Source organism: Macaca thibetana, chromosome 6 (genome assembly GCF_024542745.1).
Source record: "Macaca thibetana thibetana isolate TM-01 chromosome 6, ASM2454274v1, whole genome shotgun sequence".
Taxonomy (NCBI): Eukaryota; Metazoa; Chordata; class Mammalia; order Primates; family Cercopithecidae; genus Macaca; species Macaca thibetana.
This window is the reverse complement of record NC_065583.1, coordinates 139,062,145-139,078,851: the sequence shown is the minus strand read 5'-3', so window position 1 is coordinate 139,078,851 and position 16,707 is coordinate 139,062,145. Positions and strand designations below refer to the sequence as shown.

General features: G+C 41.5%; 1 long non-coding RNA gene across 1 annotated transcript; it reads right to left on the bottom strand.

Annotated features, from left to right (window-relative positions):
• Positions 1-253: 253 nt before the first annotated feature.
• LOC126956285 (uncharacterized) lies at positions 254-12,038 on the bottom strand. Its single transcript, XR_007726274.1, has 4 exons — positions 11,950-12,038; positions 10,360-10,481; positions 5,856-6,025; positions 254-3,302 (listed from the first exon to the last, which is right to left on the bottom strand). It is a non-coding gene; the product is annotated as an uncharacterized LOC126956285 (long non-coding RNA).
• Positions 12,039-16,707: the final 4,669 nt, after the last annotated feature.

Genomic DNA, 16,707 nt, shown 5'->3' with positions numbered 1-16,707 from the left:
CTGAAAGACTGCCTTGAAATCTAAACAAACAGCATTCAATGGAGAAAAATAAGTGTTTTTATAATAACTCTAGTGTATGCCTGTCTGGTCACCATTATGAATACCTAGACACTCCACTGAAAAACCTGCTTTTGGAAATCCTAAATGGCGTGCAAACAAGGAATTTGTCAAACTTCAATTTAAGTTTATAAAAGTGATTCTAATTTCTTTAATTTTTTTTCTTTTCAAATGAAATTGTTTAATCTCTGACAACTTCATTCCTTAGTTTACAAGTGAATAATCTGAGACTAAGAAGATATCCCGGGATAGGGTTGCCAGATTGAGCAAATAAAAATACATATTCAAATCATGTATGAGACATATGCATACAAAACAATTATTGATTGTTTATCTAAAATTCAAATTTAGCTAGGCATTCTGTATTTTATCTGGACCTACCCCTAGGTCCTCCACCTAATGAATGGGAAAGCTGATGACAGAACCCGATGCCCTGACCAACAGCCTGGAAAACTACTAGCAATGAATAGATTCCCCTTTCTGATGCAAATGCATTCACAATTATCCCTTGAAAATTAGATGCTGTGGAAAACCAAATGCTATATAAGGTGAACCCTTCCCTCAGGAAGCCTAGAGTCTAATGGCAATTTCTAGTGAATCTGGAAGAGAAGAGAGACTGTCTGTAACCATCTTAGCAAACTGCTAACCAAGAAAATGGTTCTCTCTCCTGGTCACACATTAAAATCACTTTGGGAGCTTTAAAAATAATTATCAGTGCCTGGAACAGTGGCTCACGCCTGTAATCTCATCACTTTGGGAGGCCTGGGCAGGGGGATCACTTGAGGCTGGCTAACATGGTGAAACCCCATCTCTACTGAAAATACAAAAAAATCAGCCACACATGGTGTCATGCACCTGTAATCCCAGCTACTCGGGACACTGAGGCAAGAGAATCACTTGAGCCCAGGTGGTGGAGGTTGCAGTGAGTTGAGATCATGCCACTGCTCTCCAGCCTGGGTGACAGAGTGAGACTCTGTATTAAAAAAAAAAAAAAAAAAAAAAAAAATTATCAGTGCCCTGAAATCCTGAGATTATGATTGAATTGGTCTGGGATAGGGTCTGGGAAAATGGTTTTTTGTTTTTTGGGTTTTTTTTTTTTTTTTTTTTTTTTTTGCCAAAATATTCCCAGATTATTCTAGTGTGCAACCTGGTTAGCATAATGAACCACTAGTCTCAGACTCAGAAATCTCCCCCAAGAAATCTTGATTCACAAATGGCTGGGTCTGTGCTAAAGTAGGCCGTGTGTGTGTGTGTGTGTGTGCGTGTGTGTGTGTTTTCCCAAAGCCCCATACTTGCTGTATCCCATGGAGGTGTTCCAGTTGGCCACTTGGGCCTTCCAGTAAGACTTATTGAAGGGACAGCATTTTGCTGGAATTCACTTTATCCCCATTCTGCCCTTGGTTCCTAGTCATTTCTTAGCCAGTGCATTTTGTAGCCTGTGTCTTGAAAAGTTCATTGTAAGTATACAGATCACATACCCCTTAAAAGACAATAGAGAAGAGATCATTCCATCTAACCATGCAGTCTGCTCAGGATACCTACCTGGGGTCAGACATGCAGCCTCTGGTCCAGAGTCAAACGTGTGGGTTCAGTGTTGTCTGAATATCTTCCCACTGGTAGAACCCACTAAATAAAAGCCCCTTTCAGTCTTATGACTTCCCATGAAGAGATAAATAAGGATGTGCTCTGGGTATTTTTATTATCGTCATTATATTTGTTGTCCTGGTCAGAGAGGGGTCAAAAAGCCACAACAACATTTTCCTCTGCCCAGCTATTATTGTCTTCCAAAAGACACAGTAGCACATGCTCAAGAGCAGGATTTCTCAACACAATCTAAGAAGACAAGAAAAAGAAGCTAAGTCTCCTCTGTCCTGGCCCATGGCCCTCAGCTTCTCACTGCTGACATCATTTATGAGGAAGGCAAGTTCATTGCCTTGTTTTGCTGTATCTGTTCTCAAATTATGCCATCTTTCAACACCAGCCTAACTTAACATTTTTAAATCATTCTGACCACTATATGCTATCCAAAGTCCAAAGTAAATGGTATCTAACCTCCAACTCTGAAGACACATGTGGCTGTGGCCAAGCTTACTTTCAAAGACTCAGTATTGTATACTATCACGTGCTCAGGCCATTTTTACATCATTGTTAATCCTTTCATTCCAGAATCCATCTGGGATCAATTCAGCCTATGATAACAACACTGTTCTCTTTTGGGACACTCATCCAGCACTGGTTTTCTTAGTTTAACACTCAAGAGCTTCCACTTCTCCAAAAGTGTTAAGTTGAAAAAATCTGGTACAAATAAAGAACAAGATCAAACGGCCAATTGTATCTACCTAGAAATAATGAGAGGGCACTTTCTAAAAAATACGTAAAAGTACTAAATGAGTGCTCAATACCACTAATACCTGGAAACCTTAGGCTCAAGATAAGTCAAACAAATTCCAAATGCATCTAATTCATGTTAAATGTTTCCTGTCTCAGTGACCAACAGGCCACGTTAAAACCAGTCCAACTCCTTTTGAAAGTCTCATTCTTTTCCCCACATGAAGGGCAATGTAAGGATTCTGATCAGTGATGTAAGATTGCTAATTCTTATTGGGTAATTTTTCCCCATTAGTCAGAGATCAGCCTTGCTGACTGGGAGGCCTCACATGCTTTGCTGCCATCAGGAGCTAGCTGTCAAACTCCAGGGCTAATGGAAATGTATTCTAAAAGCCAAATTCCACCCTTCACTTGCATGGTGACAGTTCCTAACCAGGTGAGACAGCTTCGACCCCATCCCGAAGTCTGAGACCTTCAGTCTTTCTTTGTCATCGCCTTCTTCTCATGTCATTGTCAGCAAATCCCCTTTGACAACCCTCTCTCTGTTTCCTTGGAAAATGCCCAAATGCTCCCAAGGGAGGAAGCATTATCTTTCTAAATCTTAATTTAATTGGAAAAGAGAGAGCTGAGATTTTTAAATTCAGGGCAGAGGCAGACTCATTCATTACCACTTCAAGGTCCAGGATTTGGGCTGATGAGCAAATAGATCTATCATATTGGGAGGTGTTCTGTACCTTCCTCTGTTATGACTAATTCCCGCAGCCAAAAATATACATTCAGGAATAAACAGGCTGGTTCTCTCCAGTGTCTTCTCAACTGATAGTCTGTAACTGGTATGATAGTTAAATCCACGTGGAGAAGGATGCAGATTCATTTGCCAGACACAACCAAGACAGGGCCAACACCAGCAGGGGCTTCTAGAACGAGAATGAAGTTTCCCTGCTTCAGATTAGAAGAAACTCAATTGGAGGCCCAGTCATGTGGCTTATACAAGTGCCTAACAACATACATAAAATCCCAGAGAGCTGTGTATCTAAGCAAGCCAACTCTAGTTCACAAGCAGCAATGCAGAACCCCTTTCTTCCTCTGCCCCGTGGCAAAAAGTAAGTCTGTTCCATTTGTTTATAACCATTGCTGTTACTTTCCAGCATAACCATAATCTTATTTTGTAAATCCTATTCCTGACACACCTCAAACCATCTGCCCATTCTTTCTTGGGTTAGCTTGGGGCTGTTTGGCAAATGTCTGTCATTACCTGTAAATGGAATATTTTTTAGCAGAGTACATGCCCCTTGTAAAGGCATGTTGCCATGGCTGCTAGGTGCTCTGAAAAATCTCCTTTGTTTTTTTTCTTGAAATACGATATGCCTTTAGTAATTTTTAATATGTGTAGAATTAAGAAGAGACAAAGAGGCATAAATGCAACCTATTAGGCTTCAGATTCAAAATAAGTTTGCACACACACTCTCAGTCAAATACAAGGAATTGGCTAAAATGTTATTAATAAAAGTATATGTGTCAGTTTGAAGGAAGAGAAGATTTAGCCTATGTTTCAGATTCAGACTTATGAACAGTTTTGAGGGGAACAAGTGATATAGTCTGAGCTGTAGAACTTCCGCCATTTCTTGTCCCCGTGGAGTGGGACCAGGGTTCTCAGCAAGTCACTACAATTTGTCTCTGTTTCATTATTTTGCCATCTTCTCCTTATTTAAACTACAAGGGGCTGAGAAAGACCCAGAACCCCAAACTGGATTAAGGATATGTGATAGGCAATTCACAGAGCACAGATACAAATGGACAAAGGCGAGAAAAAAGTCTCGCCTCATTAATAATCAAGAAAATAATGGAATAAAATAATGAGATCACTGTTAGCCTCTAAAATGGCAAAGACTAAAAACAATGAAAATATGTAGTGAAGGTGTGGGGAAATGTTCACTCTTAAGCACTGCTGGAGAAAGCAGAAATTCATACAACTCTCCTGGAGTCACTTTGGTAGTATCTTGCAAAATTTTTCTAGTACCTACCTTTGGCTACACTTCATGTACACACACACACACACACACACACACGCACGTGAATTTAAAAATTATTTATAGCAGCATTACCTGTAAAAGCAAAAAATTAGAATTAGCCTATCAAAAGAGAAATGGTTACATAAACTCTGGTTTATCTACCCAATGGACTATTACACTGCCATTAAAAAGAATGAGACAATTCAACATCTTCCGATATGAAAAGACTGATATATTGACAATTAAGATAACAACTTGCAGAATATTAATATGTTCTAACTTATGGAAAAACAAGGACTTACCTAGGTCTATAACAAAATGTGAAAAGGAGACTCTTTTTCAGCTTTGTCTAAGGCCCCAGAAGACCCAGAACAAAGCAAGAGGCAATTAGTGGTCTCGCATTCTAAAATGAGTTTCTAGACCACCTAGACAGGACTTGAAAAGGAGACAGCTGCAACCATTAGCCTATCACTCGCCTCAAGGCTGTAAAAGGACTGAAACTGGAAATGCTGAGAGAATTTCTTTGGAATGATTTTTCGGGGTGTGGTGTTGTTTCCACATTTACCTCTTTCTAAGTAAAAGAAGTTTCAAGGAGATATCCCTGAATGCTGGAGTCTGCCGAGTATAGACTGGCACTTAATTCAAGACCAAAGATCGTCTACTAGCAAGAGGCTGCAAATTGCGTGCGGAGGCCCAGGCACTGAGAGAGCTGCAGTGCAGCAGACTGCATGCCTCCCAGCAGCAGTAGCCAGAGTGCATCAGTCTTGCCCTTAGGCCATATGCAAGGGAGCCAGCCAGGGTGGTCTAATTTAAAAGGGCCCCCCCCTGTAGAGAGGTTGACAACACTCCACCCACAACCTTCCTATCTCTTGATCACATTCACACACACACACCTACTGGGTGGAGGGCCAGCTTTTCCTCTCCCCAGCCAGCACCTGCATCTGTCAGCGGCTGCCCACGAACTGCTGGAACTCACTAGGTGCACCAAGAGTAAGAGTGCCTGGGGTGATGGGTGGGACTTGAAGGGACTGGAGGAGTTGTTATTCTACATGATTGTCCAAGAGAGTGAGAACGAATCTGCATATTATATTTATAGAGACAGCAAGGGAAACTGTTTTCTACCTGTACTGTATGGAGTCTCAGTCTTTCAATATAATGTTAACAATTATACAGATAAAACAGAGAAAAGGTCTGGAAATTTACATGCAAACCAATTATGGCCTCTAGAAAGCAAAATGTGGTTAGAGGATGAATAAAAAGAACTTATGCATTTTACTCTATATACTTCTATATAGTTTGATTTTTTAAAAAAACAAATATGTACTCATCTTTTTTGTAAACAAAAACTTAAAATACACACACATATACACACATACACTCACTGCATAAAAATTCAGAAAAGTAAGAAAAAGAAAACAAACAGATCATAAATGTAATTCCACTCCTCCCAGATCTCACCTCTGTTAGTATTTGATGAGTTTTTATTCACATCTTTTTTATGTAATTTGCTTGGAGCAGACAGGGCCTCACTGGGCATCACCAACAGTCAAGTTAAACAACCAAGAACTTCAAGGACTGTTTACTGCTGCCACTCATATATTCCGTGGGTATTTTGACCATATGAAAATCTAGGTATATGAACAAAGAAAACCAATTTGATACTTATGAGTCGTCTCCCTTAGCTTAAAATGTTCATAATTAAGATGGAGATAAAAATTATCACTGTGACATTTTATGCACTGGCTCTGGACAGTAGCAAGGTAGAGGACTAGAAGATTACGACGTACTGATCCCCTTATGAAATCACAAATGCATCTTCTTCATCCGGAAATGAGTACTTTAGTCAAACTTAACAATACTTACCAAGTCTGTCCAGAAAGCTCGTTTGAGCCTCAAACAACCTAAATGGAAATCCAGGAGAAGACTTTATCTCCTGTCTGAGATTTACACAAAAATCAAATCTGTTACAGACTCATCTAAAAAACACGGATACACGACTTGAGACCTTTAACAAATGGAGTGCCTGCTACACACGTGGAAATTACCTCCTTCTTTGTTTTCAGTTTCCTGGGAACCAGGGAGAAATTCTGGTTTCTAAACCTTGAGGCAGCATGAACAATGAACAATTGTTAGCTAGAAATAGCAGATGAAGCCTATTACTACACAACGGAAAGTAGACTGCACTGTCTTAAGGTTGTGTTTATTATACAGGCCTGGTGGGTAAAATGATACGGTAGAGAGTGAGTGTCCTGCTCAATAGAAACCTCTGAGAAACCCTCCACTCCAAGGGAAGCATCCAGCTTCTTTCTGTTTTTCCTCTTGTTGACTATAGGCTTGGATAATTGTATGTAATTTCCCAAGTCTGTCTTCATGAATGAAACTTCTTACCAATTTCTACCAAAACCCTCTACCAAATCAAATAAAGATAAGGTCAACAGAAAGCCAATATCATGCAAATATGCAGTAAAGGTCTTCATTTTTTTTTTCATTTGAGTGGCAAACCAAAGATCTTGAAAAGGTAACAATTCCATGATCCAGCAAAACAGCAACAGAACACAAAAACTTTCCCTTGGGTTAGAATAGGAAAACTTTTCGAGAGTAAATTCAATTGAGCTGAAATTGTAAAACCTGGAATGGCAAAGTGTATTTTTTTTTTTAGCCAAATTTGTTGGAAGCCAGTCATACACAGAAAATAAACCCAAACTCAAACTAGTACTGAAGTCCAGCTTCCTTTTAGCATTTTTTTAAAAAAGAAGAAAGAAAGAAAGAAAAATAAACTTTCTAAACTTGAAAATGCAGCCTTTAGAACAAGGTTCCAAGGGTTACTTGGATGTTAGTTGATGCTTACAAACTAATGCTAACGAGTGGAATCAAAACCAGATAGATTCCATTTCCCTTCAAGTAAATGGAGGTTGGGGATGGGGAGGTGGTGGGAATGCTTCCCAAAATGTAGGTGAATTTTACCAAAAATGACGGTGTTCTGCATAAAAACTAGAGAAATATCATGTGAACTTCAACTAGGGCTGGGTTTCAAAGAGGTGACATGAAGAGGGAGAACTGACACCCAGGAGCTCCCTTCTGTGCCAGGCCATGAGCTTCAGGAACACTGGTTTCACCCTCACAGTAAACGGCATGGCAGGCAGGTGTTCTCCCCCGACTTCAGAGATGAGAAAATGCATTTGAGTCCCCTTCTCTAGGTCATTCAGCCAGGGAGTGACCCTGAAGGGCATCTGCATTAGGAAACAGTGCTGTCTCACCTCCTGTGCTCTTGTTCCATGAGAATCATTGATTACTTCAGCAAGGATGATGTAACGGTACTTTAAGAAGGCCATTTTGGAGCATTCTACCAATGCAATGCTAATCTTGTCAAGGCCAACACCTGTGCTGACTTAGCTAGTGCCTGTGGGAGAACTAGATAAGGAGAGGTAGACAGTTGTCATATTTTTTGTTTTTGTTTTTGTTTTGTTTTGTTTTAGAGACAGAGGTCTTGCTTTGTTACCCAGGCTGGAGGGCAGTGGCACGATCATAGCTCACTGCAGCCTCAAACTCCTGAGCTCAAGTGATCCTCCCACCTCAGCCTCCCAAGTAGCTGGGATTACAGTGCACACCACAATGCCTGATTAATTTTTACATTTTTTTTTTTTACAGACAGGGTCTTGCTATGTTGCCCAGAATGGTCTCAAACTCCTGGCTTCAGGCAATCCTCCTGTCTCAGTCTCCCAAAGTGCTGGGTTTACAGGTATGAGCCACTGAGCCCAGCGGGAGTCTTATCTTGATTTAACTTAGGGTCACCTTGAATCCATGTCATAAATCCAACTTACTCAACTGTGGAGCAGGCCTGTGCTTCACCTGCATTACCTAGCTCCTTTAATCCTCAAAATGACTATGGGTTTTATAGCATTTTTATCCCTATTTTATGTCTAAGAAAACAGGCTTGGAAAGGCTAAGGAAGAGGCAGAGCCAAGATTCTCACCCAGCCTGCCTGACCCCTCCGACTCCAGATCATGTGCTCTTACTCACTTCATGAAACTAAAAGGTCAATAACTCTAGAAATTAAGCAGCAGTGGCTTTTCAAGGTATGTGGCTATCACTGATCGCAGCTTCCTACACATGTATTCATTTATCCAACAGGTATTGATTAAGAGATTACAATCTGTAAAACTGAAGGGTTATAAAGAGATCAAAAATGTTCAAGTTCTTGTCCTTAGCCTCAAGACATGCACAGCCCAGACTTACTAAGTTCTGGATTTTCCCCTGGTCTTCTGGCCACTGTCCTTTATCTTTTCCACTCACTTGTTATTACACCAGTTTCTTTCTTTCGGACATGTCCAAATTGCTGGTTTAGATAAGTTTGTCCCTGAGACTAGTGAACTTCATCAAGAGATAAATGAATGGAGAGACAGCTTTAAACCAAGGGCCTCTGGCATTCATAGAATATCAGAACTTGAAGGGATCTGACAGATGGAGCCTGTATCAGTCAGAGTAGTCTAACTGCTGTAACAAACAAGCCCAAAAGTTTACTTCTTGCTCTCACAAAATTCAAGGAGTATGTTTCTGGCTGGGCCTCTCTCACGCCAGTGGTGACACATGGGGATCCAGGCTCCTCCCCTGCTGTGGCTCCACCATCTCAACAAAGGGTTTCAGGATGCCCCAGACTGCATCCATACAGCAGACAGAAGGCAGAGAGAAACTTCAGAGCAGGCTCACTTACTTCTAACTGTCTCCTCCCATTCCATCAGCAAGAGTTAGTCACAGAGCCACCTTCACACCAGGGCCTGGGAGGTCTGTATGCAGGTTACCAGGAAGAATAAGTCGGTTTAGTGAGCCTGTGGCCCATAAAACCACCGTGCAGGTGAGGAAACTGCCACAAAGTGCCTACGTGAATCAACCAGTGTCACATAGGAGCAGATTCCATACTCCACTGCAGCACTCTTTGCCTACAACATTGTTGCTTCCTAAAAAGGCATGTCCTGTTTTTATTTCTTATATCATACTTACTATATAAATTTTAAAAATACAGAAAAGCTTAAGAAAATAAGTTTGTGCTATACTTTTCCAATATAGTTGCTGTTTATATTTTGGTGCCCGCTAGCCTCTTCCACGTGTGTATCCTTATTATATATCACACAGACAATTTTTAAATATAAAATGTTGCAAACATACAGAAAGCAGTATAAAAGAAACCTAGGGATGCACCACTCAGATTTAACAAATGTTAACATTTTACCACATTTGCTTAGTTCTCTCCTATAGAAATAAAATGGATCCAGCTGAAACCCATCTAGTTCTTTCTCATTCCTAAAGGAAATGAAGAAATATATATACATATAGTAAAAGTACAGAAACATTCACAGGATCTATACACACCAGCTTTAGGATAGCACTTCTTCATTTCCTTTAGGAATGAGAAGAATTAGATGGGTTTATCATATTATATATATAATATGATATATAGAGAGAGAAAGAAATGTTTTTGTACTTTTACTATATCTATATATATATATAGAGAGAGAGAGAGAGAGAGAGAGAGAGAGAGGAGAGAGAGAGAGAGACAGTCTCACTCTGTTGCTCAGGCTGGAGTGCAGTGGCGTAATCTTGGCTCACTGCAACCCCCACCTCCTGGGTTGCAGAGATTCTCCTGTCTCAGTCACCTGAGTAGCTGGGCTTACAGGCGTGGGCCACCCTGCCTGGCTACTTTTTTTGTATTTTTAGTAGAGACGGGGTTTTGCCATGTTGGCCAGGCTGGTCTCAAACTCCTGGCCTCAAGTGATCTGCCCACCTCGGCCTCCCAAAGTGCTGGGAGTACAGGCATGAGCCACCGCACCTGGCCTTTACTATACAATTAGATTCATAAAATGTATATTACTTTTGTACATTTTAGATTTTTGCATAAGTGATACAATGCCATGTATATCCTTTTGTACCTTGCTTTTTTTAGTCAGCATTATGTTTTAAGACTTACCCATGTTGATCCATGGAGATTATTTTCATTCAGTTGAACTAGATGTAGTATTCCATTGAATGACTAAGCCATGGTTTATTACTCATTCTTCTCATATATAGTTAGCTTGTCTCCATTTTTCCCTTCACGGTAGTTTTAAAAAACAAAATTAGCCTCAAATTATACATACAGATTTGCTGCCTGCTTTTTTCATGTAACAAAACCTAAGCCTAGTAGTCACATATATTCTTGGAGAATATTATTTTTAACATCTGTATAGTGCCCTCTTACACGAACATACCAAAGTTTATTTAACCAATTCCCTGTAGTGGAACATTCAGGTATTTTCCAATAATGTGCTATATAAATTATACTCCCACAACCATCATTTTATGTGCACTTTTGGCATATTGACAAACAGAGAAAACTAAGGAGTGCCTGTCGAGAGGGCAAGTGCTACTACGGCGGCGAAACAGCCCTGTTCTGTCTGGCGCTGCACTTTCTGGGGCAGATCCTGCCGATTCCACTTACTAACCATGTGACTTTGGACAAACTTAACTTATTTGTGTTTCTATAAAATGAGATTGATAAGAGTGGTTTCCTTAAATCCCATACCAGGTGGAGTTGTAGACTTTCTGCTTTATTGTTTCTTTGAATTCCCTTGTAGGCAAGCAAGGGAAATCCTGCACCTGAGGCTCAAACGTGCTTACCTAAAGCAAAGTGCCACTCGGAGGACAAAGAGTCATGAGATTTGAACCACTCCAGAACAGTGCCCAGCGCATGGCAAGTATTCAGGAAATTAGGTTCAACACACACACACACACACACACACACGCACACACATATATATAGTGAATACGCATTTGCACACATGCATACATGCACTCATGCACACACACTCACATGCACACACACATCTATACCTCTATGATAATTTTGGCTATGTGATACAGTACTATTATGCTTTTGTTCTATCCCAACTTTTTCTTATTGATAAAGCTAACTAATCTTCTCCCAGTGGTTTTTTTCCATCTGGCACATCTTCCTTTTGCTGGCAATCCCTTCTTCGACCCCCCAGCAAGCCTTCACTACCTGACACGTTATACACTCAGAAAGTGCCACCAAAGCCCATAACTCACATAATGAAATTCTCTGACTCCCTCTTTTCATTTCAACCAAGTGGTCTGTCTATCCAAATATTTTCTCCCCCAGAGTCCTTCTCTCTGTCTTATGAATGGTGTCCCACTTCCGCTGACATCAAACCTGTGCAGATTACCTTTTCAAGCAAATGTAAATAAACAATAAAGCACAAAACAAAGAAGTCCAGTTGATTTTTTTAGTTCTTCTAGAAATGGCTCAATAAAACTTCACTGGCCACAGGAGACTTCCCCTAATTCAACTAAACAAACACTCTTCCTTCTTCTCTTAAGAATGCCATTGGGAAGTCTAATGGGGTTTGAAAAACTATTTGGAGCTCTGCACTGGAAAGGAAGATAAAAGGAAGCCACGGATGAGCAGTGAAGCAGTCAGGCTCGGAGCCCTGCCCTCACCTCTCAGATCAGCGTGTTCCAAAATCTGATGAGATTCATAAATTCACAAGGAAGTACTTACTGCACAATTTGCCACACAATTTCCAAATGGCTTAGTGCGATCATGGCACCTTTAGTCTCAGAGTGCCAGGAGAATACTTGAAAGGCCCTACATTGATGAAAACCATCATAGTTAGAGCTATTTTCATATTATCAAATGTGGTTTTAATTAACCTCAAGAAAAAAAAAAAAAGAGGTTTCTAGAAAAGACAACACATACACCCCCCCGCCACACACACACACCTACCTCTATGTGATAAACCTGGCTGAAAAGGGGATTAGGTCCCACGCCTCATTTCATCAAGAAAATTAGCATCTTTTAGTCTCTCCGGAATGTATTTGTTTTCCTTAGACGCAAGCTCAGTTACACTCTTCCAACTCCTTAGTATTAATTCCTTTTCTTATTTCAGCCTGACCAGAACAAATTCTGTCCTGAAGCATCTCAGCAATAAAATCCAAATGTGGTTTTGCCCTCGGGCCTACAACAACTGGTGTCACTCCTATGAGACCATGTCTAGACTTTTAGGGAAAGTTAGGAAAGATGTCATCCTAGATTGGCTATTGTGTTTTTTGAATTTTGGGAAGCTAGATCACTCCCCTGCACATTTTTATACCCGTGGGAGTCTCAGATCTGGACTCAAAATTGAGGGGATATGGGAATACGGTAGATATAAATCTTGTCTACTTCATCATCATGTCATCCAAGCTCATGTATTCTTCACAAGAATGCCTTTAAGAACTCAGAACATTATAATCTTAGGTAGATGCCTATTTATATCTTTGCTACATACCTTCCTTTTCCAAGGTTGGGTTTGTTTGTTTGTTTGTTTGTTCATTCGTTTAATCTAGGAGATTAGTAGATAGTGTTTTATTTGAGGGTGGTTAGCATTGATTGAACCATACTCTATGGCTTTGTCTTGACAATTCACTCTCAACCATTCCTTTATCAAAGAAAGGAAAGATAAGAAGTAGAAGAGATAGAGGAGAAGGAGGGGGAAGGAGAATAGAAAGGAAGAAGGGAAAGGAAAAAGGTAGGAAAGAAGGAAGGAAGGGAGGAGAGAAGGAAGGGAAGGGAGGAGGGAGGGAGGGAGGGAGAAACAAAGGGTGAATGGGCATCATTGGCCATAGTATCTGAAGGAAAATAATGTATGGGGTAGAAAGGCTTCAATTTTTATTCCAGAAAGGCTTCAAACTCTCAGTACATTCTTTTTAGAGGTATAGACGCACAAAGTTACACCACCCTTCAGGCATGAAACAACCATCCCACTCAAATACAAGGCTTGCAGAAATGGTAATGAACACAAAGAGCACCACAGAGCTCCTTAGAAGTGTTAGTGTTGCTTAACATTTTATTTATTATTTATTTATTTATTTTCGAGACAGTCTCACTCTGCCACCCAGGCTGGAGTGCAGTAGCACCATCTAGGCTCATTGCAACCTCTGCCTCCCAGGCTCAAGCGATTCTCCTGCCTCAGCCTCCTGAGAGCTGGGATTACAGGTGTGCACCACCATGCCCAGCTAATTTTTGAATTTTTAGTAGAGACAGGGTATCGCCATGTTGGCCAGGCTGGTCTCCAACTCCTGACCTCAAGTGATCTGCCTGCCTCGGCCTTCCAAAGTGCTTAACATTTTAAATTAATGCAGACTTACATTTCTAGGCTTCTCTTAATATTGCAAGTTTTGCTGATACCCAAACGAAATGAACTTCCCTCAAGTGGAATTGAATTTGCCTCATGGTAACTGTTGCACAGAGCCTAACTTGTTAGGAGGTAGAATAAAAGAACACTTTTTGTGAAAAAGGAACACAAGCCCGGGAGTCAAATGGGCCCAGTTCTGCCTACAACTGACAGTGTCTACCCTGGACAAGCCATTTAACCCCTTCAGAGCCCATTCCCTCCTCTGTAAAATTACTCATTAAAATGAGTACTCACTTGGGTTAGATCTATGTTGAGTATCCTCCTGGTAGTGCAGCCTTATAAACAGTCCCAGAAGGACCTGTCTTGCCATGTTGTAATTCAGCCTTGCTATACCAGGATGCGGGGATGGATGGGAGTAGGGAGGCAGGGTTGGATAGAATGAGAGAAATAAAGGAGTCTCGAGCATTTCCACCGTTAGCATCATTCCCACACTCTGACTTCTGGGAACTGCCACATTTTTAGCACCCTGTTATTTGGAGGGACACAAGATAGGAAGGTGCCACAATAAGACATTTTCTTATTCTGAACCCTCATCTAGCTCCCCCAACAGAGTTGGGGGTGGAATGGCAGAGGCAGCAAAGGTCACACTGCTAGGAGTGGACTGAGCATTAGAAAGAGAGGACACATCCACAAATGCAGCAGGAGCCCATCTTGGTGCATGTGTCCCTCACTGCATGGGAAGGCATGCACATTCAAACAGCAGCTACACAAAGCACAGTTTTGCAAAATCACTCTTCAGCCATCTATGCGAGATGTGAATCCTGCTCCAAGCATCATAAAAAGGTTGCATTAAATGTCTGCTGTTGATTTCCTTTATGAGGTTGGTTTCTGCCCAACAGGTCAAGTAAGGCAGGACCAGCAGAAATTATGAGAGCAAAAGAGGAGTGGAGCCCATATTCACAGAGAATGTACTCCAAAATGCAAATGACTGGCCAGGCGCCATGGCTCACGCCTGTAATCCAAGCACTTCGGGAGACCAAGGCGGGCAGATCACTTGAGGTCAGGAGTTCGTGACCAGCCAGGCTAACATGGTGAAACCCTGTCTCTACTGAAAATACAAAAATTAGCCAGACGTAGTGGTGGGTGCCTGTAATCCCAGCTACTAGGGAGGCTGAGGCAGGAGAATCACTTGAACTCAGGAACTGGAGGTTGCAGTGAGCCGAAATAGCCCCATTGCACTCCAGCCTGGGCAACAAGAGCGAAACTCCATCTCCAAAAAAGAAAAAAAAACGCAAATGACAAACAAAGGGCTTGGTTCTTAGGACAATGGTTAAAGAACAGCAAAGAATATGCTCAAATAGATTGGAAGGCGGTTGCTAGCTAAATCACACAAGGCGGCAGAACATTTGCTGTAGAAACAGTAAATATTGCAGTCAGCCAAGAGACGATATCTGACTCACAGGCAAATAACGACGTATAAAAATTGTCTTTTTTTCTTATCAAAGATTTTTTTCAAATTGACACATTGAATCTTTTCTTTTGGCTGACAAAGCCAAAAGGCAACTGACACCCAAAGGGAAGAAACAACCAGGGAGAAAGCCAAGTTTCTAAAAATTAAGACATTTCTTCCATTTCTCGCCTAGTTAATACCTCAGGCTTCTCTATAAGGAGCAAAACTGCAAATGTACAATTGGCCTTCACTTTGCATGCTCATAGTCCCACAAGAACTAGCCGAGCCTTCAGAAAGTCTTGTCAGAACATTGTCAGGCCCTGGAAGGGCCTGCAAAAAGCTTAGTAAATGGAGACATTTGGGCGAGCCCCCAGATCTGGGAAGTCAGGCTTATGAATGGTCAAAACAGTCAAAGTTTCCTATTGCAAGTTCCTAGGTAGTCGTTAGTGGTGGAAATCCTGAGTAGTTTGATGGTGTCATCCCTATTTTCCAGACCAAGAGGTGAGGATAGAAGTTGACTAAGGAAGGTATCCAACCATCACCTGCAGTATCAGGGAGTGCCGGAATCGGGCCTCAGCGTTGTCTCCCACAACCACTCCCACCAGCCTGCTCCCTGTCAAGGCTCCTAGACACTCGCTCAAGATTCCAGAAACTACTCCGGCTTCACTCGACGTAGACTCACCTCCACCATCTGTCCCTGCTTCCTCCTGCCCCACACTAGGAGACTCACCAGGAAGGTCTCTTCTACTCCCATCTCTAAGAGAATGGCAAGGATTGAAGCGCTTGCAAATCCTCCAAGAGTTCCTTAAATTTTCAAGGTACTATTTTAACCACCTCCTCCATCCCTTAAAGCCTGAAGAATTGGACAGGTAGGCAGGGAAGCTGTTTGGCTCAGGGATGGAAGAGTCACTTGGTCGCTTCCTCTTCCTCTTGCCTCCCAAGAAGTAACAGAGTAGTAACACAACTCTCTCCTCTTTGCCACCCCAGCCAGCAGGCAGGTATGGCCAAGAACCAGAAAATTCTCCATTCTGGAGACTGTCCCCACCTCTCCCCAGGTGCCAGTGGAACATTTGCTGGGGGAAGAGCAACTGAAGCTGTTTGTTGTTGTTTTTTAATAGTTGAGACAGATTTATACTCATTTTACACTTGAATAGAATTTTTTAGGGAATAAATGATGATAATTGGGGGCTGAAATATTATTTGGGAGCTTGGATGACTGTCACTTGGCAAACTAAAGGCATTTGTGTCGGGCTCAGGAACACACACACTCTCCACCACTCCTTTCCTTAGCCACACGTGGTAGTTTTCACTTTTTACAACAACTCTTCATGGGAGAAGGACGAAAATTGCACTGAGCTTTTCTTACAACTTAATGAAGTTTCAGGAAAGAAATCTGAGCCTTGCTCTGGCGCTCTGATGCTGCATCTTTGTAAACAGTGTGGCAAGGGGCTTTGCAAGATTTATAGGAGACGGCATTGGCAGAGAAAACGTTAGCTCCTGCTCCGGCCCCATAAAGCTATGCTATTGGCTTTGTAAAGCTCTCTAAAAAATGAGATTCAAAACAAAAGTGAAATCAATACCATTCAGTCCACTGCTAGCCAGGGACCTCTAAAGTTTTATCAACTGGGGTTCACTTGCTTCCCAAAAGAAAAGAGTTTTGCCCCTGAAATAAAAGGCTTGTAAAATCTCTTAC